Raw genomic sequence first — 27,177 nt, forward strand, 5'->3', positions numbered from 1 at the left:
AAATGTTCACGTGCAAGAAAATGGCGTGCCGCAAGGTGGAGTGTTGAGCTGCACTCTCTTCATAGTAAAAATGAACTCTCTTGAAAAGGCACTGCCACCTACAATCTCTTATTCCATGTATGTAGATGACGTGCAGATATCCTTTAAATCTTGTAACCTGTCTATCTGCAAACGTCAAGTCCAGCTCGGCGTCAAGAAACTTGCCGGCTGGGCTGACAAGAATGGCTTTAATATTAATCCCGCGAAGAGCTCTGGTGTTCTGTTCTCCAGGAGGCGTGGCGTCCACCCAGACCCAGACATCACTCTTGCGAATGTGCCAATTCCTGTGAACGAGGAGCACAAGTTTCCCCACACGGGGCACCTTGAGTATTCATGGTGATGGTGAGCAGCGACACCGCGGACCCCGAGCTCCCAAACATAAGCTGTGTCCAACCGTGGCGAAGTGTTTAAATGTGAAGGGTAGAAGCCGTAAACGGTGGCCGTGGGAGCCCTGGTCAAGCTCCGGCCGATGGGCTCCCTGCCTGTCTACCAGACAGGGAGCTCCGGGACCTCTTTGACTACCAGGGTAAGGTCAAAAGAGAAAGTACCTCCGTCTCCCTGCTTTCCAATGGATCATATGACACTTTCAAACCCCCCCCCCCATACGTGATCGGCCCCCTAGGGCCGCACCGAAGTTTCTTTTCCACCCCTACAAACTACCAACGTTCCAAAACAAGTCAACGATCCCCGTTTTTTGGTCCTTGAATCAATAGACAAATCCAAACCCGTCTCCTCCCAATCTGTATTCCTCGTCTCCAAGTTCCTTGAAGGAATCATTGGCAAATCTTTCGAGGCAAAAAAACTGCGAACAGGCGAAGTGTTGGCTGAAGTCAAGACTCAGCAGCAAGCCACAATTCTCCTGACCCAAACCCGCATGGCAGATCTGGACATCACTGTCACAACCCGCAGCAGCCTCAACAGCGACCTTCTGGAAAGCCTGAAGGATCAGGGCGTAACAGCTGTCAGGAGAATCACCATCCGTCGTGACAATGTAGAAATACCAACAAAACACATAATCTTAACATTCAGCAGTTAACTTCCTGAGCACATAAATGCTGGCTTCATTAGGTGTGCTGTACGTCCGTACATACCTAACCCGCGCCGCTGCTACAAGTGCCAGCGGTTCGGGCACGCTACGACTTCTTGCCGCGGCAAACAGACCTGCGCAAAATGCGCCGCACACGACCACCCCACTGAAAAGTGTGACTCCACCACCTTCACCTGCGCAAACTGTCAGGGGCCGCATGCGGCATGGCCCCGCAGCTGTGAGAAGTTTCACCAGGAGAAGAAGATAATCCACGTGAAAGTAACCGAGAACATCTCCTTCCCTGAGGCGCCAAAGAGGTTCGCCTGTTTCCCCCTGGGGAGGTACGCCGACGCGGCTCGCCGGGGGGCGGAGCGGCGTCTTGTTTCGGCGGGGACCAAGTACCGCGAGGCGGGCTTGGTCCCTCCGCCGCCCCCCTCTGGGTTGCCTCAGGTAGCCCAACCCGCCTCTGCACCGCTCGCTGAGCCAGCAGCGGCTGTGGTGGCATCCACGCTGGCATCCACGTGTGCGCCGTGCGGCAAAGCGAGAGAGTTGGCGCACCTTTCTTACATCCATTAACTCATACACATATGCACACAAGGTATGGACAAGAATACGCAAACTTAAAGGACAACATACACATAGCCTTCCCCTGGTCAGTACAACAGGAGACACACTAGAAGACCAGGCTAACGCACTTCCACGACACTTACAACATGTTTCCAGCTCTGCACACTACACAGGCACTTACCTGAAACATAAAAATACTTCTGAAAAAAAAGTCCCTGCATGACAATAACAGGTCGAAATCTGGTTATAATAATGAATTTACACTTTATGAGTTGAGGGCTGCCCTGAGCACATGTAAACCTTCAGCTCTAGGCACAGATCAGATTACATACACCATGATACAACACCTACACCCAGATACACTTGAAACACTCCTACACATAAACAATAACGTATGGCTTTCGGGGCACATCCCAAAACCTTGTAGTGGCGTTTCTGAAGGAGGGTAAGGACCCTTCTTCTCCCGCCAGTTATAGACCTATCGCCCTCACAAGCTGCCTGGGCAAGCTTCTCGAGAAGATGATCAACAGGAGACTCGTGTACTTTCTTGAGTACACTGGTCTTCTCGAGAGCTACCAGGCAGGCTTCAGGGCGGGGCGGTCTACAAATGACCAACTAGTAGTGCTAGAATCTTACATTAAAGATGCCTATCTATATAAGGAGTATTGCATAACCGTGTTCTTTGATATTGAGACGGCATATGATACTACATGGCGCTATGGCATCCTTAGAGACCTCAAATCCTTTGGTATATCTGGTAACATGCTGAACACTCTGTCCAGTTACCTATCTTTACGAACATTTCGTGTCAGAGTTGGTTCGGCACTTTCAAACGTTCACGTGCAGGGGAATGGCGTGCTTCAAGGTGGTGTTTTGAGCTGCCCTTTGTTTATAGTCAAAATGAATTCATTTCGGAAGGCATTGCCACCACAATCTCTTGTTCGATGTATGTGGACGACGTACAAATATCATTGAAATCATGTAATATGTCCACATCTAAACGACAGACCCAGCTTGGGGCAAACAAGCTTGCTCGCTGGGGAGATCATAATGGTTTTAGGATTAATCCTGGAAAGAGTACCTGCGTAGTTTTCTCAAAGAGGCGCGGTATCCAATGCGACCCTGAAATTAAATTGAATGATAACTTGATTCCTGTAAAAAAGGAACACAAATTTTTAGGAGTCGTGTTAGACGAGAAACTAACATTCATCCCTCACATCAGACAACTAAAACATAAATGCCTAAAAGCAATAACCATACTTAAGGTCCTTTCACACCACTCCTGTGGCGCGGACAAGCAACTCCTCTTACGTGTCTTCACAAGCTTGGTGGGGTCCCGCTTGGACTATGGGAGCGTGGTTTATGGGTCGGCAACAAAAACAGCGCTCAAAATGCTAGACCCAGTGCTTCACCTGGGGCATCGCCTCGCGTCGGGCGCTTTCCGTACAAGCCCCGTACAAAGCCTATACGTCGAGTGCGATAAATGGTCCCTAGATCATCAGCGAACATACATAGATCTTCTGTACGCTCTTAAAATATCGTCAATTACCCACCATCCTTTCAAACCATATATTTGTGATACACGCATGCCCCAACTTCTTCTTAATCGTCCATCTATCTCTGCTCCGTTCTCACATAGGGTGAGACAGGAAGTGTCAAAATTATCTGTCACCTTTTCAGACACCTACAAATCAACCCTTTCCGACTGTTTACCACCGTGGCAGCTTCTCCCCGTGTCGTGCGATTTATCGTTTGTAGCGATTGATAAAAAACGAGTACCCACAATTGTAATTCTTCAGAACTTCTTGTTCCTTCAAGATAAATACAAGTGTGCAGAATGTTTCAGCGACGCGTCAAAAACAGCCCGTATGGTGTCGTGTGCTGCGCACGGACCTGATTTTAGGGTATCTTACACCATAAACTCGAAAAGCAGCATTTTTACGGCTGAAGAGTATGGCATATTTCTGGTTTTAAAGCACATAGTTCATCATAAAATTCCCAAGTCCATCTTCTTTACAGATTCCTTGAATGTAGTACGTGCATTGTCATTTAGGCAGCTTTGTAAAAACCATGTTATTCATTTAGTTTACAAAACCATTATGTCAGCATATGCATTAATTCTTGAAGTGACCGTATGCTGGGTGCCAGGTCACTCGGGGATCACCGGAAACGAGACAGCAGATCAAATGGCCGCTGCTGCTGCACTTCCAAACGCAGTGGACATAATAACAATACCGTAAACTGATGTTAAGTCACACATTAGACAACACCTTCGCAATACATGGCAAGCACACTGGAATGAACAGGCAGACAACAAACTACACGTTATAAAGACACTCTTGGGAGCATACACCACTCACACAAACAGGCACAGTGAAGTTACCCTGGCTCGATTACGGATAGGCCACACGCATGCAACGCACTCCTACCTGCTCACGGGATCTCCAAGACCCCTGTGTAGCATGTGGGGAGACGGTTTATCCGTGATACATGTGCTACTTCAATGCAAAGCACTCCACGCAACACGACAGAAACACTTCGCTGACCTCTCCAGACACCACATTCCACTACACCTAGCATTGTTTTTAGGGGATGACCCCATGATTCCTGTACAACGCACCTTTAAGTTTCTTGGTGACATCAAGTTTTTACACCTCGTTTCCTATCACGCGTAGTTGCTTTTAAACCCGATTTCATGCCACGCATCATCAGAACCTGGCCTTTTACACCAGTCATCCTCATTGTCTTTTACCGTATTCACTTTTGTTTTTGTTGAATGATTTTAGCGTTTACGGTTACATCCTTCATACCTAACCACCGTTTTGGCGCTCTTTGCCCTCGTCTGCCTTGCGCCATTAAACACCAACAATCATCATCATCATTAACTAGCACAAGTTTTTAGGTATTTTATTTGACGAAAAACTTACATTCATCCCACATATCAGACAGCTCAAAAGCAAATGCTTAAAAACAATGAATATTCTTAAGGTCCTCTCACATCAATCTTATGGGGCCGACAAACAACTCCTGCTGCACCTGTACACAGCATTGGTGGGGTCTCGGCTCGACTACGGCAGTGTCGTGTATGGGTCGGCTACAAAAACAGCACTGATAATGCTCGACCCAGTGCTGCATCTTGGCCTTCGCCTCTTATGTGGCGCATTCCGCACTAGCCCAGTGAAAGTCTTTATGTCGAGTGCGACAAATGGTGCCGAGGGCATCAGCGGGAGTATGTTGACCTGTTGTATGCATCCAAGACCGTGTCTCTGAACAACCATCCTTTTAATCCCATCATGAACGATACACCAAATTTACAACTCTTTTTAAACAGGCCATCTATTCGCTTACCGTTCCCTCTCAGAGTTAGGGAGGAGGCTTCTGCACTCAATGTCCCCCTTTAAGACACGCACAAGACACCCATTCATAATTTCATCGCACCATGGCATCTTCGTCCTGTATCATGCGACCTGTCATTAACTCTTGTAGAAAAAAATAGGGTACCCAGGAATGCAATTCTGGAGCACTTCCTGTTCCTGCAGGACAAGTACAGATGCGCAGAATGCTATAGCGACGAGTCCAAAACTGGTTCTACTGTCTCTTGCGCAGCGCACGGACCAAATTTTAGAGTTATCAAAACAATGAATTTTCACAGCAGTATTTACACGGCACAGGCGTATGGCATTTCACTCGTTTCAAATCACATCCTCGAACATAAGATTCCAAAGTCCATCGTCTACACAGATTCTCTAAGCGTTGTGCAGGCATTGTCATCAGGAAGGTCGTCAAAAAACTATGTAATCAATGTTCTTTTAAAGGTCATAATGAGTGTATATGCTTCAGATTTAGAAATAACCATATGCTGCGTACCAGGTCACTGTGGGATTCCTGGCAATGAGAGCGCTGATCAAATGGGTGGTGCTGCTGCTCTCATGACCACAGTTGACATAACAGCACCTTACACCGACCTAAAGGCACACATCAGACGACAGCTTCGTAACACCTGGCAACTACACTGGAGTCAACAAATAGACAACAAACTACACGTAATAAAACCACAACTGGGACGCTACATAACTGACTCACACAACAGATACTCTGAAGTCGCCTTGGGTAGGCTGCGGATAGGGCACACCCATGCAACGCACTCGTATCTGCTGACGGGATCTTCTAGACCCCAGTGCCGCAGGTGCGGAGAGGCCCTATCCGCAGTGCACATACTAATCACATGCAAGGCACTTCACACAACACGACACAAACACTTCAGAGAACTCTACAGACAACATATTCCCCTACATCCATCGTTTTTTCTAGGTGACGATGTCATTGTTTCCGTGAAACGTGTGTTTGAGTATTTGTCAGACCTCAAGTTTTTAAACCTCATTTCCTATCACGCATAATGAAATCTGACCCTATACACCAGCCATGCTCATTGTCGTTCTGTGATTTTACTTTTGTTTTTGCTGACTTTACTTAGTTTTTAAGGTTTCACCCCTCATATATGACTATTGTTTTGGCGCTCTTTGCCCCAGTTGGCCTTGCGCCATAAACATCCAACCATCATCATCATAAACCACTCCTGTTCGTGTCGCATTGACTGTACCGAGACTCTCGGCTGTTAGACCTATTTCCACTTGCCGTGGTTGGAGATTGTTTGTCAGCCCCATTCCTTCTGTGTTGCTGCCGTCGCTACTGTGTTTATTCTCGAGAGCTGTCCGCGTGACAACGAAGCGTTTGATGGAGTGCGTTCACGCTGGTTCGTTGTCCCATGAGTCGTGCTTTCGGGCTGTGGAAGGGACGTCACCAGTCTACCGAATACAGTTCCCTCTGGCGTGCGTGCGGACCCCTTTGCGTTGTGCTTACGGGTTAAGGAAGACACGGAATCAATTCACCGTTAATTGTTTCCACTGGCGTTCTTGCGGACACATTTGCCATTAACGTGTTTTGGGGTTTTGAAGGCGCGGAACCTGTTCACCGAACAGAACACAGCTGCCACTGGCGCGATTGCGGACACATTTGGAGTCGTTTTTTTTTTGGTTGTGGAAGGCACAGAACCACTTCGCCGGGTACAGTTGACGTTATCGGGCCCGCGGACAGACTGGCCACTGCCATGCTCTCCGTATTTTGCGAAACGTTCTGAGCTGGTTCGCCTAACACACTAGGCATTGCACCGCGCTTGATTAAACGCCTCGTGAAGTCTTTTTTGAAGTCAGTAGTAAGAAAGTGCAAGTTAAATACAACAGAGCGGTATTTGATAGCGGTGCTGGGAAAGGGGTCTTATATTGCATGCAGCCACTTCTTCCGCAATGAGATATCGGCTGGAACTCCGTGAAATGAAACCCCGTTTGGTTCCGTCGGCAGTTCGAACACTAGCCTGCAACTCTGGCTCTGCAGTAAGAGACTGCAAAAAACACCACGCAAACCAAAGCAAAGCGTGTTCTATAAGTATATGAAACTAAGATATTCGTGTGAGACTTGGTTTTCCGTAAAAAAATAATTTTCAACAAAGTGGACTTCATTTTATTTAGCAATTTTTTATCTCACAACTGCGATAAAGAAACCACTTGAGTGACGCCGTCTGCTGATAGCAACAGTAACAACGCGCGCTCGGGACGCTGGCGCCTGCTCGCGACAAGCCAACCGCTTGGCTATAGGCCATAGAGTTTCTCAATATTACCTCCAGTGGCAAGTGTCGCTGCGATCGCACGACTACATGGGATTTGTAGGTACCCGGAGAATCAGGTTGGCAGCAAGTGGCTAGTGCACAGTGTTATAGATTATGCCTGTCGGCTCTTAATTGTTTATTAGTTCGGTTTTCTGCATATTTTAGCATGGAGGAAGAAAATATGTCGGCACCGTGTACGACATGTGGCTCAGTGGCCCTCGTAGTGATGAGTAAGGCAAGTGTTGCTTAAAAACATTTTCTCAGAAGGCGGTGTATTCACCTCGTAACGCTGCTTGTGCTCATGAAGCACAATGGAATGTGGAAGACGCGCCCGATTCTAGAGAGTGCTGTTTTTTATGGCACCCACTGTCCAGCCCTACCCTGCCGGAAAGAAGAAAACGCTTCACCGACCGAATGCAAAAGGTAAGTTGACACCGCGAAGTGCACCTGCAGGCACTATTAGTCACCGTGATAGTTGCGCGCACGTAAACGTGCGCACTCACATTACTCTACTGTTGCAAATGAGAGTGCTGTAATTCATTGTGTGTGAGGAGGGGAGCTGTGGAGGTGGAGGTTGTGTGTCTGTAGCTGGTCAACATCAGGCGTGGTGAAATTCCCGTACTTCGCTCGGCGGCGCGCGCCCTTCTCAGCACCGGCACTCCCATTCGCTCCCCCGCGGTTCTAGGATTCATCCTGGCACCGTTTGCTGCCCTTGCATAATAATTTTTCTCCCTCCTCCGCTATGTAAATTCTAATCGGTTTCCTCATCCTCATTTATAGCCTACTTTTCTTGCAACACAACTTCGCCAGCACCGGGTCGACGCGTGTGCTTTTGGGGACGCATTGGGGAGCGAGTGCTGGAATTTTGTGACGCTTGATTTTGTTTTAGAATTTCAGGGATACGGCACGCATATCACGACGCCCTTCTTCGGGCCGCGCCACGGACGGTCGCGACGGCAATAGCCGGTATCGTGAGCATGGTAGCTGCGAGGCGTACTGCAAGTATTAAAGGGACACTGAGGTGAATTTGTCAAGCTCCCGTTTTTGCTTGCACTGCGTAGACTGGCTCAAATTAGCACACTTTTCATCGTTTATCCGGTTGACAAATCGGTATATATTTTACAAAGCGCGAAAGAAGAAAAACTACCATGCGCGGTTTGCGGCGGCCGCACCAACTAAGGCTGTGACGTTGGGAGGAGGGGCACCGTGATTGGACGATGCCCAAGGTTAGCAATCAAACAATGTTCGGTTTCGGTTTTCGTTCTGTAAAACATAACCAATGGCGTTGTTGGATGGGCATTCTCAATATCTCAGTAATCATCGTACCGCGCTTCTGCCATGTTGTCGGATGTAAAATGCACAAGATAAGCCTCCCAGGACGGCTTGTAGTCGTAGCATTCACTAACCGAGACCTACGCAGTGCATGAACGCCCTCCGCGTACCCGCAGACGCCCAAATGTCATGCGCTTTTCCCCCATATTTGGAGCTTTCCTCCCTCCTGCCTGTATTGTAAAAAGCGTGTTCGCACCAGGTCAAGGGTCTGTTCATTCTGGCCTGTGCCCACTGCCTGCAAGCAGTCGGTGCTTATGGCAACTGCACGCCAACGAGATCTCGCTAGCGCGCCAGTGCCAGCCTGCGCGCGTTTTGTGAACTAGTTCGTGCAGCCATGAACGTTGCGGCCCAAAAAAAGGTGAACTCAATATAGAAAACATCGGCGGAAAACAAAAAAAGTTAAGTTACAAAAAAAAAGCACATACCCGCGGGGATTCGAACTCGTGACTTGCAAAACACTTGGGTGACACACCCAGCACCCCAGACCACTGAGCCACGAAGCGGGATGCGGAGGCCTTACTAATATAGGGTATATATTGTACAACCGGTTTACACTTTTATTTAGTTTTGGCATTTCAAGCAGCTTAGGTGACTATTTGTTGTACTGCGCTCGTGCAGTAAGCGTCGCCCGAGTTTCCACAGTAGCTCACGTCTAGCAACTGCATTTCGTAGACGGAAAAAGCGTTCGCAGATGCGTAGTCGTGCTCCAGACCGCTGTGCTTGTTCGCCCAGCGCAAAAAAGTGCTTCCCGCGCCCTAGTTTTACGCTGTACGGTAAAAATATCAGTTGATTTTATTTCCTCAGTACCTATATTGACTTCGCTGACTCTTCTCCCGCCTTCAAGATGCCTTATATTTTCCTACTGGCGTACCAGTCAGCGAAGCATCGCATGTGCGCTTGTGCAGCGCTTATGTGAAGCGGCCTTGACTTGGAGCTAGATACAGTGTACAAACAAACCAAGTAAAGAAAGGCACATTCTTCCATTCACAAACGTGTCCTGGCTTTGTTTCAACTAAGCGAACGAATTGCGACCAAGCAATTTTTTTTAACCTCCTTGATTGCGACGACCCGCCGGCGGCCGGCGGACGAAACACTGGGCCGACTGACTCTGTCTGACGTCCGGGGAGCCGTGCAGTTGCGCAGCCAATTGCCGCCTCATCCCCTCCTGACGTCACACGAAAACGCCACAGAAAATGGGCGAGCGTAAAGAGAGGAGGACAGCATTTTCGAATTAGTTTTTCTACTAAATAAAATCGCGTAAACGCGCCTAGAGTGGTCGAAACATGGCCTGGGGACTCCGGACTACAATTTGCGCTAGTAATCCCGCAATGTTTACATAACACTTCAGTGTCCCTTTAAGGGAGCCTCGTGTAGGAGAGGGGTGGTTTCACGACGGCTGCGAGGCGCCACCGTCTTTTCTTGCTGTGTAACGCCGTACTTGCACAGCGTAACGGTTCTGTACGAAAGAAAGTACCCTTCAAATTGGGTAAAAATGTAACTGCTCGCATCTAATGCGCCCGGGAGAGGCACCTCAGATCCCATGTAGTTCGTTCAGCCGTGCTGGTGCGGTGTAGCACCAACTTCGGAAATTTACAAGACGAGCTCATTTGCTTGCGCAGTCAAAGGCCAGGAATAATGTGAAACCGACCTATGCAGCGCTGAGAGTTTCTCACGAAGAAATTGTCAAAGTATTTGCCACAGTTTGTGCTAGCGGATAGTGTACTACAACTTTAAGTAAGAAAAACGTGCAATGACTGCAAACGCATGGAACTTGATCCATCTAGGTGACAAACAATTTGGAACACTTCAACTGAGGTCGGTTTTCGCAACTGCTATCATAGTAGCGACTTCTTGCCACGATCATTTGGTTTGCACGTTCATCATTTTGGTGCCAAGTTGCGCGCCTACCGCTGCTGGCTGAGTGCAGTACAAATGATTCAAACAGTAACTCTGTCATTGCGGAAACTGTTTCCACCTTTTGCAGATTGCACAATGAGCAATATATACTCCATGCACTAAGAATTCTACTAAAAATCAGGTAAAGTTGTAAACATGGCATCCAGGGCCGTGTTCAAAACAGACATATTTAATATGAGTGGGTTTGGCTGTCATAGCTCAGCCTTTCTACGCAGCAGAAGCCTCACATAATTCTCAACTGCGTATTTGTTGACCTCGCACTTGTCTCCACTTCAGATTCAACAGTGTCTGGCGACCCCATTACGCACTGATCTGGCACTAAAAGAAAACCAGCAAGCCACAGGACCCAGCCGTGCCTAGATAGCATGCCCATCACCTGAGGTGACTTTATATTCTTGTTAAATTATCTAGGATTCCGCACTTCCCTTATGTCGTTCCACGAGCTTTTTTGTGGTTGTCGAAATGGGCCGTTGCGTGCTGACATTTTTCAGTATGCCCTGTTTCTTTCTTATCGATGATGGTGTAACATCATGCCATCTAGGTGAGTCCTGACTAACCAGTCATACCACACATGCTCATAAAAAACTAAATGCCCCATGCGGATTTAAAAGCACAAATCATGTGTAGTCACAGGCTATATTTACAAAGATGTGTTTCCATGTGTGCGCTGCTGTTGCTGTGATGGAACCTTTCATTAAAAAGGTGTGGTCCAAATTTGTGCCTTCTCTTTGGCGCAGATAGGCAAACCCTTCAAACCATCAAAATATTTCATAAAAGCTGTGACAAGTTTCCTTTTATTTAGTCATTTATACAGTACCCATTACATATCACATATCACAATGACAACTAAGTTCCTGGTAATGGGTACTCGCTATCAGCCGACAGAACAGAAGTCATCACACCAGAACATGGTACACCATGGGAATGAATACCGAGGACACAAATTTTCCTGTCAAAGATACTCATTCATACAAGATAGAGGCAGAAACAATTACAACAAAATGCGGCACATCTCCGAAAAGACCATGAAGGCCACTAAGTTGCCTGCCACGCGTACTCGCTCATAGCACGCAGAGACAGAACTAATTACGTCAAAATATGGCTCTTCGAGACAACACTATCAAGGCCACTAAGTTCCCTGTCACGGGTACTTGGTCATAGCAGACAGTGGCAGAACTAATTACGTTCTACCACTACCAGTCGACTGAAACAGAACTCATCGCATGAGAATGTGGTGCACCATTGGAATAAATTCCAAGGCAACTATGTTCGTAGCAGACAGTGGCAGAACTAATTACGTCCACGCGCAGCACATCGCAGAATAGATTGCCAAGGCCAACAAGTTTCCTGTCACGAATACTTGCTCATAAGAGACAGTGGGAGAATTACGTTAAAACTCGGTATATCTCAGAAAAGACTGCCAAGTCCACCAAGCTAACTATCACGGATACACGCTCATAGCAGACAATGGCAGAACTAATTTTCAAAACACGGCACATCTGAGAAAAGACTGCCAAGGCCACAAAGGCTCCTGTGACGGCTACTCGCTCATAGCAGCCACTGGCATAATTACATCAAAACGCGGCACATCTCAGAAAACAGCCAAAGCCACGAAGTTTCCTGTCACGGGTACGCGCTGAGACAAAGGTAGAACTAATTACATCAAAACGCAGTACATCTCAGAAAAGAGTGCCAAGGCGACTAAGTTTCCTCTCACGCGTACTCGCTCATAGCAGATAGTGGCAGAACTAATTACGTGAAAACTCAGCACCTATAAGACTGCCAAGGCTATAAAGTTTCCTGTCACGGGTACTCGCTTAAAGCAGACAGTTACAGAATTACGTCAAAATGCGGCATATCTCAGAAAAGACTGCACAAGGCCACGAAGTTTCCTATCACGGGTACTCGTTCATAGCAGAGCCAGAACACAGCGCGTCCAGAACTGAATACCACAAAAACCACAAAAAGGGCCCCAAGGCCACCACATTTCGTGTCAAGGTTAGACACTGTCAGCTAACAAAGCCAGAATACAGTGTGTGAAACACTGAATGCACCACCAAAAAGGACCACAAAGCCATCATGTTTCCTGTCACGGGTAGTCACTGCCAGCAGACAGAGCCGGAACACAGCGGATCAAACACTGAACACGCCACAAAAAACTCCAGGCACAAAGTTCCCTGCCCCAGAGACTCACTGACAGCCGAGAAGCAGATTACAGCGCGTTGAACACTGAACACACCACAAATACTCCAAGGAGACCAACGAACCTGCCACAGGTACTCTTTGCCAGCCAGCCATCTGGAACACAGCACGTGAAACATTAAACCCAGAAAAAACCCCAAGGCTACCACGTTTCCTGCCGTGGCTACTCGCTTTAAGCCGAGAGTGGTAGAACGCATCACATCAAGATGCAGTACACCTCAGGAAAGACTGCCGATACCGCTAAGTATCCTGTCCGAAGTACTCGTTCTAGCCAACAGAGCCAGAAACATCGCGTTATAACAGTGAACACCGGAAACCAGGACGCCAAGACCAGCATGTTCTATGTCACAGGTAGCCACGGTCAGCATACAGCACCAGAAGGTGTGCCAAACACTGAACACCACGAAAAGGGCCAGACGGCCTCGAAGTTTCCTGCCTCGGGTAGTTACTGTCAGCGGACACAGCCAAAACACAGTCCGTCAAACGTTGAGCACACCTCAGAAAAGGACGCCGCCGCTAATTACCGTGTTACACGGACTCGCTACCAGCCGACAGCCAGAACGCAGCACATCAAACACTGAACACCACAAAAAGGACCCCAAGGCAGGTTCCCTGTCACAGCTAGTCACTCTTAGTGGACCGCCAGAACACAGCGCATCAGACACTGTGCACCAGAAGAAAGACGCCAGGGTCACCAAGTTTCCTCTCAAAGGAAGAAGGTGTCAGCTGACAGGGACAGAACACGTTATGACAAACACTGAAGACCACAAAAAAGACACCGGGGTTACAAAGTTCCCTGTAAAAGGGACACGCTGTCAGCCGACAGGGGCAGAACACAGCGCGTCAAACACCAAACACACGACAAATTACTCTAAGGCCACCGAGTTCCCTGTTGCGGGTAGTCACTACCAGCGGACAGGGCCAGAGCACAAGGGGCAAACACAGAGCATAGCACAAAGGACCTAAAGGCAACCAAGGTACCTGTCAGGACTCACTGTCAGCCGACAGACACATCACAGCGCGTTCAACACTGAACACCACAAGAAAAGACACCTGGGTTACTAGGTTCCCTGTTAAAAGGACTAGCTGTCAGCTGAGAGGTACAGAACATAATTCAGCAGACACTGAAGACCGCAAAAAGAACACCGGGGTCACTAAGGTCCCTATCGCAGGGACACGCTGTCAGCCAGCAGGGGCAGGACAGGGTGTGGTAAACACTGAAGGCCACACTAAAGGACCGCAAGACCAATAAGTTCACTCTCACAGGTACTCACTGTCAGCCGACAGAATCAGAACACAGCAGGTCAAATATTGACAACACCAAAAAGAACTACAAGGCCACCAAGTTCCCTGTCAGAGGGACTCAGTTTCAGCCGACAGGCATATCACAGCGCTTCAAACACTGAACACCAAAAAAAGACGGAAGGCTCACCAAGGTCCCTGTCATAGGTAATCCCTATCAAAGGGACTAGCTTAAAGGGACAACAAGGTGCGGCGAACAATGAACACCGCAAGAAAAGGCAGCAGGGTCACCAAACTCCCTGTCAAGAGGATGCACTGTCAGCTGATAGGCAAATCAGAGTGTGTCAAACACTGAACACCACAAGAAAAGACTTAAGAGTACCCAAGTGCCCGGTCAGAGTGAGTCACTGTCAGGGACAGGCAAATTACAGGGCGTCAAACACTGGACACCAGAAGAAACCCCACCAGGGTCCCAACCTTTCTGTCCCAGGTAGTCAGTGTCAGCCGATAGAGCCAGGACACAGCACGTCAAACACTGAACACACCACAAATGACTTAAATGCCCCCAATTTCCCTGCCACAGGGACACCGCTGTCAGCCGGAAGGGGTAGCACACACACGGAAAACATTGAAGACCAGAGAAAAGAGCACCACGGTCGCCAAGTTCCCTGTCATACAGACTCGATGCAACCCATAAAGGCCACACTCCCCTTGAGCTGGTCGCTACTGGTGTGCAAATAAGGCCTGTTTTGTCAGCTTCTGTCTGATATAGGATCCTTTGTTTTTGAGTGATGCGGCGAGCAATTCCTTCTAGGCGGAGCACGCCGTGCATCTGGATCATCACCTTGATTCAGTTCGTGACATGAGGTTCGTCACAGTAGTGCACTAGGCCTTCAAACAAGTAGCTATGCTGGTGGACGAAGTTGCTGAGTGCTTTCAGAGTTAGTGCACCAGCGCGTAGGCGGGCATTGTGTGTCCCAGCGTATGATGTACTCTGACACCTGCACGGCGATGTGCAAAAGCGAGATTGTTAAATCAGGCCGCCATTGTCTTTGAGTGCTGTCAGCAGGCTCGTGGTGTTCCCCGAAACTAAGACGCCAGCCATTCTGTGCAGTAGAACTGCATGGTGATGCTGCTCACATAGCCGCGTAAGTGTTGGATGATTTCCTGTGAAAACTCACTCAGGTGAAGTAGTCGTGGTCAAGCGCTGTTTGTTCTAACGCAGTTGGAATGAGTTCCCAGCCTCGGTTGTTGTTTTCGAGGCTGCAGCACTCCTCCGCTGGCCCTGGCTGCTGGGCAGGGATATGCCTCCAAGAAGTGCATGCACGTGTTTCTTCTCGGAACTTAGAACAGCAGCGTCAACAAGTGTCTTTCGTGCGCGAGGCGGACCTGCGCTTCGGAGGGGTTGTTCCGGTTTCCACGTTGTCGGACGCAACCTAAGTACATTTCGAGTGGGTCCTGGTCCAAGTTGCCTGTGCAGATGTTCCTACACTCAATAGATTAAGCAGGCACAAAAGAAATGGTGTAAGGGAAATTGTGCTGCAGTTTTCTTTACATTATATTTGTAGTCATTTGCATGCAGGGCAGAAATAAACCATCTTCACCAACATCGTGCAACTAAAAAGCGAAGCGTTCTTGCAATGCACCCCTTAGTCGAAAAATTCGATGGCTTACTTATCCGTATGGTGGGGGATCACCCGGTGGGACGGCTGTTGTTTGATTCGGTTGCACAGTCACAGAACGTACCAGTGTCGACCAGAGTGTAGTTCAAAAGCGTGCGTGAAGCTGCCAGGTCTTGCCAGGCAGTGGAAAGTATCAGAGGTTGCAATTAGACTAACAGCTTCGCTGTGAAATATTATGTGGGCCTCGTAGAACTTTCTAAAAGGGCAGAAGCCTCGTTGTAATTCTTCTTCTCTGGTTTTGAATCATCAGTTAACCAACCCCCCAAACCGAACCTGCTGGAGCTTTATTCCACTCGCTTGTCATCGCCAGAAGCCTCCTGTGTGCCCCGTCTATACCTTCAACTCTCAAGGCTGGTTGTACTGCACGTGCAGCAATAACTTGTCCTCCTAAGGCACTGCTGTTTTCCTTCCCTATTATGTAACCGCAGGCTCACGATCCCCTGCTTGCTCATGCTCCCAGCACCGCCTAAAATTTGTTGTAAATCTGATTTTGTGTTCTCCGCAATGCTCGTGCTCGAAATATAGATATTTAAAGCTTCCACGTTTAATGTGCAGGATGAGGAAATAAAGGCTGGTGGTTTGCTGTGGCGATCATTCGTAGCTTTTTGAGTATCATGGCTATAAGTTTAAACTGTTCATTCTTTGTTCACTAAAAAGACTTTGAGAAACACAGTAGCCGTTTGGCTTGAGTCGTACAACACAACGAAGAGACAAATAAGGGCGAATGAAGAAGGGCTTATACACGAAGCTTGGTGCTGTCTTCATTACCCCGTAAATAAGATGCTGAAGTAGTGGTCATAGGTGTGATTAAAATGCCTGTCATTTCCAGGAAATTCGATTGGATGTCGTACAAACAAATTGGGCTGCTGTCTCAAGCATTCGGCAGGCTTTCAGTGCTTCACTGTACTTGCTTTACCTAATGAAGTATACCTGTGAACTAAGCAGTAAAACAGAAGCTTGCAGAGGAATTAGGGTGCAGTAATATTAGTTAATGCTTATATTAACTCGGTGGATTTTGTTGCTGTCGTACAATAGCCTCACAAAAGTAAGTCAAGCTGACGCTTTCTACAGAGAACTCAGTTCATGTGAAGTGATGCGTATATTGAACGCAAGGACAAATCTTATTACAAGCACCATGAAGGCACTGTGCGCTGCCAAGCTCCCATCACCTTTGACGTTAATGTGCTGTTCCAGGACCTAGCACTCCTGAAGGCATTCTATTCGCAAGGGAAAAAATCATTAGGGCAAGAAACGACTTTGTAATATTGAAAATAAGCATAAGTTCATAATTTGCAACGATTGTGTTTGCATGGAGTGATGTCTATTACTGTAAAATTTACATGTCAACGAACATATTTTGTATCAACTCAATCCATGAATAGGAATTGATGCACTCCGTGAAGTTCCCACCCGGCAAACTAGGCAAAAATCGTAGATATTTACGTGAATGGATGAATTGCCGGGGAAAGGGTTAACCTAAGAACCAAGTAGTGCACTTCTTCTGTGCAATAGCATACCTTTGCATATGTGCCTCACGTGATGGACGTGAAGTTAAGGTCTGCATTTGGCTAAAAATTACCATCTTGAGGTGAACTGGCCTTAAAAGTGCTGCATTAAAAACAGAAGGCCGCTATTTTTGGTACTTATCATTTCGACAAAGCACATTCTCAAATTTTCAAATTCAAGTTATCATGGTTTCAGCCGTTCTTCACACACATCATGTCTACAACTATCACATTTTGTGAACCAGCGTTTATGTTGTTTTGCACTTACTTTTGATTCTACCCCCGCACACTGTAGTGTAACACTGTACCTACCTGCACAGCGCAGAGTCGAAAATACATTCAGCCAGCATGACCACGCTCTTCGAGGTGATTGCAAGGAATATAAGCGACATCTTCCTGCCGTCTTGCATCCCCGGTCTGCCCTTATCCAGCTTCACGTCTATGAGGTCCTGGCTTGCAGCCTCCATGGCCGCCCTCTGATACTCAAAGGTTTGTGGTCTCAATGGTGCCTTATACCCCTTGAAAACTGGGCTGGGGTTGACGGCATCAAAAGCCCTAAAGAAAAATATCATGTTTTATACAATTTTGCCCTGAAGACAAGTACTTAAAATAGACTGCTCAGTGCCCCTACTAAAGTATGACCTCGTATTGCTTAGCGCATGGTTTTCAACCTTACTGAAGGCGCCGTATGTTGGGAACTAATGTTGAGCCGTGTCTACTATTACCGATTTAGGCAACTGCTGCAGTTGAAACTGTGTCTATAGGTAGAACCAACGTAAAGCGTCTCTTCTTTGATGTGGTATTTCTCAGCTAGGACCGTAGATCTTTCATTTTTAGATTCGTTGTAATATTCTGGGCGTATATTACGGGACAAAGGGTATATTACGAGTCGAGAGTGGACATTCGGGGGGATAACCGTTGTATAGTATGTTAGGAGTGTGGGTCTTAGTTTCAGCTTGCAGAGGATTTGTCACCCCAATAAAGTAGATGCATCAGTTTACTGAGATATTGTACTTCTGTTAGGTTTTCCACACAATTGTAGATTCTAAATTGTTTTAGTTTGTTGAAGGGTTCTGGTGTAGGCTTTGCAAATGAAACGGTTGCATCGGCCAAGATAGGGGAGGCTATAAGTGCTACGGCTGACAAGTAAAGCCTGTGTACAATGTAGTCTTTCTAATGCCTTCATACCTGCACTATGGGATCCTGCGCATGATTCCTGCGTATTTGAATGATTGATAGATGGATTGATTGATTGATTTGGGGTTTAATGTGCACGCGCCATGACCTGTGCTATAAGGAGTGCTGTAGTGTAGGAGTCTTCCTTAAGTTTGACTACCTGAAGACCTTTAACGTGCACTAAAATCTCGACAATTAGGTGTTTTCACTTTTTGCCTCCTTCTGAAAAACATGCAATGTGGCCAAGATCGAACCCGCATCTTTGGACTCTGTAAAGCTGTCATTTAGCCATTGAGCCACCAAGCAGGGTTGTTTTTGATTACATAAGAAGTCACTTCAAGATGTATTCGTCACCTTGCATTGAATGAGTAGCGCCAGTAACTATATTTCATTGACAGCGGGTATTTCAAGTCCTGCAATGCAGACTTTTACATGGGCTGGTGTAGGAAATGTTTGCTTAGCTGGGAAAATTAGCAGCTCATATGTAGAGGGAGGACAGGCTAGGCTAGATTCCTGGGAAGTTTCATTTACTATCTGGATGCCTATTTGGAGGGTGCACCCTATTCGGGTATCACTTTTTCACAATGCCCAAGTCGAATGTATGCAGTCTGTGTATACGGTAGGGTGTGTTTGAGGGATTTACTAAAGTTTAGGAGGATTTCCAGACGGGTGCGGCCGATAAACAAGAGAAATGACCCCTTTTAGAGGGGTGTATGATTGGTAATTTAGTAATACCTAAGGGAAGATGGGAGACTTAGATCACATAACTTTTGTTTGAAGCCTTGTAGAGCCTTTTCTCCCGCCGGTTTATATTAATTCCTCTCCATTTATTTTTAGCTTAGCTCTATGTACTTCAATCATATATTATGGCCCCCATTAGGATTGTTTTGTAGAGTCTCTGTCGGCCTTGTACATGTAATTGCTAGTTTAACTGTTAACCATTGCGATGAATTGGGCAGTGCCGCTCGCGCCATCAAGCCCTGGTTGGCGGAGCTCTTGTGTGCTTTGCTGACGAAGCTGCAGAATGTTTGTGCTGCCAGTCTTACTTTCAACAGCTGTTCAAGACAAGATAATAAACTTTGTAGATCCCATGCACTTTAAGATATGAAGAGCATCTCACCTGCTGGTGGTAGGCTACATGGGCATTCGAAAGTTTGTTGGCGGAATGAAGGCATTCCTTGGTCTGTTGTTGGTGAAGTAGGAGTATGTACTGCCACTCGATGCTCTGCAAATGAAAAGAATGCACAGTCAGAGCTCCTTCAAGTTGTTAGTAGTTGGCAGCTTTTTTTTAGTGTAAACACCGCAGAAAGTAAAACTTTTTGCGGCAGTAAATAATCCAGCCTTGCTCAGTAAGCAGCCCTGTAATCTAAGCACTGTGTTTTGTATGTACCAAGTGTTTATTCCGCTTACGTAATCACCTCAGAACTCAGTACAAGATAGCACAGCTTGATTGGACCTTGTCACGCTAGGCTATTTTCCACACAGTATGGTTTGTGAAACTTTGCCAGAAGCCTTCAGTCAGTACTACGGCATTCGTGGAAGAGATATATGGCACTCACCAAGATAGAAAACTGAAGTAAGTAACGTTGTAACTCTGTATGGCAAAGAATTGCGGGAATGCTTACAGTGCTATTCCGTTATAACAAACTCATTAAATATTTATGGTGGCACGAGTCACTTCTATGCATAAGTTACTTAGCTAGCTCTTGTTTAGGTTTTTTGTATATTGCTGCAATCATTAGTATTCATTGACACGGCGAACTGTCACCCCCATCTTCTGTTCTTGAGCTAAGCCTCGTCATCATCATCAATACATCATCGGAATCATCATCGACTGACGGCCAGGGGAAGATGACGTTGCTCCCTCTCGACAAGCGCCCGGCCGCTATTTTAGGACCCACTGAGTTCGTGGCAATAACGCCAATTCCATCAACCTTAAACCACCAAGATCGATCGTCCTGTCCGTGAGTGCGGGGTACTCAGCCGAAGGACGTCTTCGACAAAGCTGATCAAACTTTCTTTAGGGCCCTGGATTCGGTTTGAAGGAGGTCTTCAGCCCTTTGCCATCGGTGTTGGTTGATGAAGGCTCGCCTCAATCTCTCCTTGCAAAACTCTTACCAGGTCAGCGATCCTTCATTTTTTTCTTGTAATGTCCGGGCCGTATTTTTCAATGCGAAATACAAGCTTTGCCAGCAATGATGCGTTGTGACGAGCCACCCGTCAATACTGATGTATCTAGTCTTCGACGTACTCAAAGGCATCGCCGTGGAATGGGGCAGGCTTCCCCGGGATAATGGGCGAGTGCACAACCGGGAAGTAAGGTGCATCTGTTTGCTGTGTGTGTTACGTGATCCTGTGACGGCCGTCTGGTAGCAGTCCCAACTCCGGAGTACGGCCTTGCAGCCGCCTGCTTGTGCGAGCCTCGTTCTCGAAGAAGGTGCGCCGTCCTGGGCTTAGAATGGGACTCGCCTTGCGGGGTCGCCGAGAGCCACTGGACATCGGGTGAACGTACCCAGCAGGGTACTGCCAAAATCATTAGTATTCGTTGACACGGCGAACGGTCAACCCCACTATCATCCATTCTTGAGCTCAGCCTTGTGTTATCATCAGTACGCCATCGGAATCATAATCGACTGACGCCCAGAGGAAGACGGCGTTGTTCGCTGCGGACAAGCGCGGGGCCGCTGTTTTAGGACCCAACGAGTTCGTACAAATAAAGCCAATTCCATCAGCCTTAAGCCACGAAGATCCATCGTCCTATCGGTGATAGTGTGATTAGGTTTGGCGTATATAATTTCAGTGTGCGCTCAAACTAACTGTAGTCCTGGTGGTCCAGTCAGTGTCATCTCCTGTTGTACACCCACATTGCAGACAACTTGTTGCTCTCTGGTGCTGTCTGAAAACCTTTTGGAGAGTGCTGCCTTGCATTTAGTTACCATAATGTGCTGACGGAGCCTGTTGTCGTCTGTATTTCTTAGTTCCTTCAAACCACTAGCCAGCGATAGGACTGGGTAGTTTTAAGTTTATATGAGCCTTAGGAATGCATAAGGAAAGACACGTATGCATTTTCAATGCATCTGGACAATCCAGGACTGCAAATTTAAGAAACGTTAGTTATCTGGCTCAAAATACGCAGCTTAAAATAAAAAGTAATCACCATAGAAGGTCTTGCTGTTTTTGAAAAGAGCGAAATGCAATCTAGGGTGTTTATAAAACTGCACTAAGCATTACACTTATTTTTTTGCATTCTTTTGTTTTGTTTGATATACAAGAGTATGTTAGGCAGAGCACTGTTCAGTGACCCAAATATCTTGCAAGGTATATTTGAAACTGCAAATTATACCGCGAACCCAAATGTGCCATATATATATATATATATATATATATATATATATATATATATATATATATATATATATATATATATATATATATATATATATATATATATATATATATATATATATATATATATATATAAGGTTAGTAGAGACAGAGACACACGAGAAAGACATTGAAAATAAAAATAAAAGTTTACTGACGTTTCAGGGAGAGGACTCCCTTTCTTCAGAGTACAAAATAAGTTCGTTTCAGAGCTATATATATACAGAAAATCTCTGTCTCTACTAACCTTATATATATATATATATATATATATATATATATATATATATATATATATATATATATATATATATATATATATATATATATATATACGTGCTTGTGTACTATACAGAGCAAGTAGTTACGGAGTGGGCATGCGATATTTCAGCCACTGCTGTGTCAAGGTACTTAATCTAACCTTGTGGTTCCTTAGGGCGACTATTGTACATTTTGTATACTCCAATACCTGGAGTAGCCAGCTCCTGTTTGGGTTCGAGCTAAACTCTCTAATAAAAAAATTATTTCTCTCTGAGTTCTTGGATCAAACTCGCTTAACTTGCCCAAACGTGACATTTTGCCGATTCCCCCGCACGGGGCACCTTGAGTATTCATGGTGACGGTGTTGGCGACACCGCGGACCCCGAGCCCCCAACATAAACTGTAACCTACCGTGGTGATGTGTTTAAAGGTGAAGGGTAGAAGCCTCAAACGGTGGCCGTCGGAGCCCAGGTCAAGCTCCGGCGGATGGGCTCCCTGTCTGTTTACCAGGCAGGGAGCTCCGGGACCTCTCAGGCTATCAGGGTAAGGTTTGAGAAGAAAGTACCCCCGTCCCCTGCTTTTTTCTATGCTGTATGGAAAATTCAAACCCCCCCCCAAACGTGATCGGTCCCTGAAAAGGGGCCGCACCGAAGTATCTTTCCCTCAACTTCCAAGCATGAGCTTCCCAAAGCCAGACAAATACTCTCGTTTCCTTGTTATCGAATCCCTTGACACAGCCCGCCCTCTTGCTTCACAATCAGTATTTTTGATTACAAAATACCTTGATGGAATCATTGGGAAAACCTATAACGCCAAAAAACAACGCACAGGTGAAGTCCTTGTTGAAGTAAAAAACCAACAGCAGGCAACCACACTTCTTGGTCAGACGAAAATGGTCGATCTGGACATCAGGGTCACACCCCACCGCAGCCTGAATAGCTCGCAGGGTGTGATCTCTGAGGCAGATCTTCTTAACGAGACAGATGCCGATATTCTTGAAGGTCTAAAGGATCAGGGTGTCACAGCCGTGCGCCGCATCACGATGCGTAGAGATGATAAGGTAATCCCCACGAAACATATCATCTTGCCTTCAACTGCTCCTCACTTCCTGACCATATTAACGCAGGGTTCATCCGATGCTCCATTCGTCCTTACATTCCGAACCCGCGCCGCTGCTTTAAGTGCCAGCGGTTCGGGCACGGAACCAACTCCTGCCGTGGTCGTCTGACCTGCGCAAAGTGCGCTCAGCATGATCATCCATCTGATAATTGTCCATCATCAACCCTCACCTGCGCCAACTGCCAGGGACCCCATGCCGCCTACTCTCGAACGTGCGAGAAGTTTAAGCAGGAGAAGGCGATTATTAATGTGAAGGTAACTGAGAACATCACCTTCCCAGAGGCGCGAAAGAGGTTCGCCTCTTTCCCCCTGGGGAGGTACGCCGACGCGGCTCGCCGGGGGGCGGAGCGGCGTCTGGTTTCGGCGGGGACCCAGTACCGCGAGTCGGACTTGGTCCAGCCCCCGCCCCCCCCTGGGTTGCCTCTGGCAGCCCAACCCGCCTCCGCACCGCTCGCTGAGCCAGCAGCGGCTGTGGTGGCATCCACGTCCGGTGGGGGTGCTGCTGCACCCACCGTTTCCCCCTCTCCACCGGCCCGAAGCACACGCGAGGGCCCGGACGAGATGGAGACGGAGGCAGTCGCAGCGACCCCCTCCCCCTCCTCACTGCCTGTGCCATCTGGGGTGCTCCCCACGTCTTCGGCACTGGCAGCGCAGGCAAAGAACACCCGAAAGGGTACCATGTCAAGGGGGCCCAGTCCGCTGGGCAGCCCCTTGCCTTCAGATGACGACATGGACGTCGAGCCCTTCCGGCTTTCATCGCAGCGGAAGGAACGGGCTGCGACGTCCAGGTCAGTAGAGAAGGTCAGAAAACCCCTTCCAAGAGTGCAAGCCCCGAAAGACCCTACATAAATAGTCACACTCCAGTAGCTCTGAACACATAATAATGGGAAGAGAAAATATTGTTCAATGGAACTGCAGAGGCCTTCTGAATAATCTTGACGACATTTATGAGATTCTGCACGCCAATCAGCCAAGTATAATGTGTGTCCAGGAAACACATCTGAATTCCAAACACACAAATTTCTTGAATAGTTACATAGTATACAGGAAAGACAGGGATGGCTGCACACACTCTTCTGGCGGTGTTGCCATAATCACCCGCAAATCCTTAGCATGCCACCCTGTCACCTTGAACACCGTCCTTGAGGCTGTAGCCGTCCGCACAATAATATTTAATAGGTTGATAACGGTATGCTCCATATACGTTCCTCCTGATGTTGCACTTACGAGCTCCGACTTCGAGGCGCTGGTTGACCAGCTGCCCGAACCATACATCCTTACAGGCGACCTTAATGCTCACAACTCTCTTTGGGGCTCTTCCAGAACGGATGCCCGAGGTCGCCTGATAGAAAAATTCCTTACATCTTCTGGAGCATGCCTTTTCAACAATAAACAGCCTACATACCATAACATCGGTCACAACACATACTCATGTCTTGACTTGGCTATTGGCTCCGCAGTTCTTTTTCCTCTTGTCGTGTGGGGAGTGGGAACTGACCCATATGGCAGTGACCACTTCCCCACCTCACTCACATACATAGGCAAAGGCCCAAGCAGTCCATCTTCCCATAATAGGTTCAATGAAGCACGAGCTAACTGGAATACATTTACAGAGACATCCAAACTACACCACACATCCATAGGACACCTACACGTTGAAGAAGCTACCCAACTCCTCACGGCGCACATCCTCGACGCCGCCGAAAAGTCCATTCCCCACGTCTCTGGTGCCCCGCGCAACCAGCGGAGGCCGTGGTGGAATGAGGACTGTAGGCGGGCGCGAGAGGCCCAGAACAAGGCGTGGGGTATCCTTCGTCGGTACCCCACGTCGGGAAACCTCCTCTTGTTCAAACGGGCCAAGGCGTTAGGAAAACGTGTGCGCCGTGAGGCAAAACGAGAGAGTTGGCGTACATTCATAACATCAATAAACTCCTACACAGACACACGGAAAGTATGGACACGCATACGCAAACTCAAAGGACAACAGACACACAGCCTGCCCCTGGTCAGTACAACTGGGGACACTCTGGAAGACCAGGCTGACACACTCGCACAACACTTCCAACACGTGTCCAGTTCAGCACACTACACGAACACTTTCCTGAAACATAAAGCCTGTTGTGAAAAGAAGTCCCTACACGACAACAACAAATCACAGACTTCTTACAACTCCCTGTTTTCACTACATGAACTGAGGGCTGCTCTGAGCACGTGTAAACCCTCAGCTCCAGGCCCAGACAACATTACATACACAATGATACAACACCTACACGCAGACACACTTGAAGCACTTCTACATCTATATAATAAAATATGGCTTTCGGGGCACATTCCACACTCTTGGAGGGAGGCCATTGTAGTGGCTTTCTTGAAGGAGGGAAAGGACCCGTCGTCCCCCTCAAGTTACCGTCCAATAGCCCTGACGAGCTGCCTGTGCAAGCTCTTCGAGAAGATGATCAATCGCAGGCTCGTGTACTTCCTCGAGTACAATGGTCTTCTAGAAAGCTGCCAGGCAGGCTTTAGGGTGGGGCGATCGACAAACGATCAACTGGTTGCACTTGATGCATACATCAAGGATGCCTTCGTGCATAAGCAGTATTGCGTAACTGTCTTTTTCGATCTCGAGAAGGCCTACGACACCGCTTGGCGCTACGGGATCCTCAGTGACCTGAAGTCATTCGGTGTCTCGGGTAACATGTTAAACACTCTTGTCAGTTACCTGTCAGAAAGAACGTTTCGAGTGAGAGTCGGTGGTGCACTCTCAAGGGTTCACGTGCAAGAAAATGGCGTGCCACAGGGTGGCGTGTTGAGCTGCACTCTCTTCATAGTAAAAATGAACTCTCTTGGTAAGGCACTGCCACCCACAATCTCTTATTCCATGTATGTAGATGACGTCCAGATATCCTATAAATCATGTAATATGTCAATCTGCGAACGTCAAGTCCAGCTTGGTGTCAAGAAACTTGCCGGCTGGGCAGACAACAATGGGTTTAAATTGAATCCTGCAAAAAGCTCCTGCGTTGTGTTCACCAGGAGGCGTGGGGTCCATCCGGACCCAGACATTACTCTTAATGGCGTGTCGCTTCCTGTGAACAAGGAGCACAAGTTCTTGGGTGTGGTGTTTGATCACAAACTCACATTCATTCCCCACATCAAGCAACTTAAAAATAAATGTCTCAAAACAATGAATATACTTAAGGTTCTCTCCCACCAATCCTATGGTTCCGACAAAGAACTCTTGCTTCGCTTGTATACTGCTTTGGTTGGGTCTCGTTTGGACTATGGCAGTGTGGTATATGGGTCGGCGACTAAGACAGCCTTGCGAATTCTTGACCCAGTGCTACACTTGGGCCTTCGTCTTTCGTCGGGTGCTTTTCGCACTAGCCCTGCTGAGAGTCTTTATGTCGAGTGTAATAAGTGGAGCCTTGAGAACCAACGAACATACATGGACTTGCTTTATGCTTTTAAAATTTCATCGCTGAATAATCATCCTTTTTATCCTGTCTTTAATGATACATCAACATCTCTGCTCTTTGTAAATCGCCCATCCGTTCCTCTGCCCTTTTCACTTAGAGTGAGAGAGCGAGCCTCGGATCTGAGCGCTTCGTTTTTAGACGTGTACAGATCATCCTTTTGTAACAGTTTACCGCCTTGGCAAGTTCGCCCTGTGTCGTGCGACCTTTCTTTTATGAGACTTGATAAAAATTGTGTACCACGAGCTGCAATACTGCAGCACTTTCTGTCTTTGCAGTTTAAATACACATGTGCGGAATTTTATAGTGACGCTTCTAAAACCTCCACTATGGTCTCCTGCGCTGCTCATGGTCCGAATTTCAGTGCAGCCAGAACCATGAGTGTCCACACAACAATTTTCTCAGCAGAAGCATATGGAATTTTATTAATTGTACGACACATACTTGAAAATCAAATTCCAAAGTCTATCATCTACACAGATTCCTTGAGTGTTGTTCACGCACTGTCATCGCATACACCCCCCAAAAACCACATAGTTAATCTTGTATTTAAATCTATCATGTCTGTGTATGCGCAGAAGCATCAGCT

Source organism: Haemaphysalis longicornis, unplaced genomic scaffold (genome assembly GCF_048455015.1).
Source record: "Haemaphysalis longicornis isolate Haplotype H1 unplaced genomic scaffold, Haemaphysalis longicornis Haplotype H1 scaffold_203, whole genome shotgun sequence".
Taxonomy (NCBI): Eukaryota; Metazoa; Arthropoda; class Arachnida; order Ixodida; family Ixodidae; genus Haemaphysalis; species Haemaphysalis longicornis.